This window comes from Cynocephalus volans, chromosome 4, assembly GCF_027409185.1.
Source record: "Cynocephalus volans isolate mCynVol1 chromosome 4, mCynVol1.pri, whole genome shotgun sequence".
In the NCBI taxonomy this organism is placed as follows: domain Eukaryota; kingdom Metazoa; phylum Chordata; class Mammalia; order Dermoptera; family Cynocephalidae; genus Cynocephalus; species Cynocephalus volans.
In genome coordinates, this window is record NC_084463.1 from 38,656,553 (window position 1) to 38,659,273 (window position 2,721).

The window sequence follows — 2,721 nt, forward strand, 5'->3', positions numbered from 1 at the left end:
GGTGTTCCTTGGTTATTGTCTGATGTAATCTTGCATGTGTGCCCAGGTGTTCTTTGGTTATCTGACCTGCAAAGTATAAAGGACACATGGCTGTGATTCACAGTACCCTTGGGACATCCTAGGAGTCCACTAGGGTGGCTGCTGCTAGCGACCTGAGCTTGCATCTGAATAAAGCCTATTAATTTTTACCCATGGCTCCCAGGATATTTTTCCTATTACCTAGCTCGTGGCCTGCATGTGAGGGGTTTGTGACCCAGTCTGAGCACAATGGGTTCGAAGGGTCTGTGAGCCCAACACCAGTTCTGTTAAAGCATGCACAAATGAGGCATCTGACAATACAATTTTTGATAAATGTAAAAAGTCAGTAAAAAGTGTGGGTGATGAAACATTGCATCACCATATTACAACCAACAGTCAGGACTTCCTGCCTCTGAATTTTAGGAGCTACCAATCTGGTTGAAAATTGCTGAGGGAGATACACATTCAAACCATTCAATAGAATTCTAATGAGTGCAGGCCTATCGGTCCATTTTCTGAACTCCTCCAGAAGACAACTTTAATGAAACTGGTTCTAACAGAAAGGATGCAAGAGAGTTAAGGGCAGGTAGAATTTTTTTCTTTACAGAATGGAAAAATGATCCAAAGTGTGTGATGGCCTCTCATTGTTTTGTCCCCCAAAGAAAATACAATTATCACTTCTTCTGTAGTCTAACGCACTGGCTTCATTTCAAAATGAACGGAGGCACCCGTGTTCTCCTGAGTGCTCTCCTGACTTTGCCCACCCTGCTAGCATATATGCCCAGCTGTGTCCTGCCCTACTGTAATGGTTAAATGGACCCAGAACTTTTTCCACCTAAACAGAAGTTATAACCATATAAGGTCACCCCTTTACCCCAATATAAGAAACTGGCAGTATAACGATATAAACAAGGCAGCTTGCTGCATTCAGGGCTCAGCCTTTGTGACGTGAGTCCACTGAGCCCCTGCTGACATCAAAAACTCTGCTTTGTGCTGCAAGCCTTTGTGTCCTGCCTCTCCTTGAGAGTTCACTGTAACAAGGCTGTAACATGCTATAACAGAATCACTTTGTTTTACTCAAAAGGCAGCCACACATAATAAAAATTAAGCACATGACAATCACATGATTTCTCCAATAAGCCCCAAGGCTTCTACAAGCTTTCCTGGAGCTTACAGCCAGAGTGTATTAGTCCATCTTGTGTTGCTGTAACAGAAATATCTTAGACTGGGTAATTTATAAAGAACAGAGGATTCTGTGACAGCTGCATTTGGAATAGGCTGCTTCTACTCATGGTGGAAAGTGGCACGTAGCAAGAAGCAAGAGGTGTCCCATGAAGTGCTAGGATGGGGCCCTGGTCCCACAGCCTTTGGACCCAAATAAGGAGAAGGAAAACCTGGGAATAAGGAAGCCCCAAGATCCCGAGAACCCAGGGCCCTTTAACAAGACCGAGAGAGAAGGAACAGAGACAAAGGTGAGCAACATGGAAGGCTGTAACCACCCCTTGCGCACTAAAACCTAAGGAGGTGGTGTCTCTCCACCTCCGCACCATGGGCACAGCCCTGTGCAGCAGGGAGAGAAATAGACAAGAACTCCATATCCTGCAGGTCCCACACTCGGGATCTCATTGCACTTTTGCAGAATCACTAAGGGGGAGGGGCCAGGGCACTTCTTGGAACTTTGCATATGACAGGCCAAAAGCAATAAATCCCAAATCAAATTACTTAGTGAAAAACATAAAGTAAGAAGACCTTAAATGAGAAAAGGTACAGAATTAGCAAAGGTCACAGGGCTTCAATACCTGTATCACACAAAACCCTAAATAGGACTGGACCTCAGAAATTTTTTTTACACTTTTGGACAGGAAATCAGGCTGCATACACTTAACATTTTATTTTTATTTTTATTTTTATTTTTCTTCTGCAGGTAAGAACAGCAGAAGAAGGCTTTACTCCAGAAATTTCCCAGGAAACCCCAAGGGAAGCAACTGGCAAAATTGGAAGAAACTGACAGAATCTTGTGACTAACTGAGAGTAAGTCTCCTTTCTGGTTCTCTGCTTTTCTCTTCTGAGTAACCCTGATTACTTCACTCCCTGGTGAGCTCTGTGTGAGGGATTTTTTAAAAATTGTATTTCTTGTTTCCTCATTGTGAAAAATTAGTTAAGAAATTATGGAAGCCAACTTGTGTCATTTTGTCTGTTTTTGTTTCTTTGTTTGATCGTACAATTACTTGCTTGCCTGCAAAAAATATGTTTGGGGGGGCATATAGAAATTTTTAAGTTAGATGCCTCCAAAAGGTAAAATCCTACGTGCAGAGACATGCATCCATAAAAATGGATAAATATTTCCAAAATGTTCATTAAAACTTTTTAGCCATCAAAGTACCTTCAAGACAGCAGTAGCCAGTTGCACTCCATACAGGACTGTATCAAAGAGCCTCTTTCAACTTAATTAACTACAGATAATATTTTGAAGGGTTTGATTTCCCAGTGTGAGATTGAAATATATCCAGTTTATTTTGTCATTTGTTTTCTCCTGATCACCACTGAGATCCAGTGCTGTTCATACTTGAAATAACTGTAATTTTATGTGTTCCATGTCTTTTTATTTGGTTGATTTTCATTTTCACTTGACGGTGAGAGATATGTAATGTATTATGTGTGTTGTCTTTTTCTACAGCATCCAAGCAGGCTGATGTCAGTCCA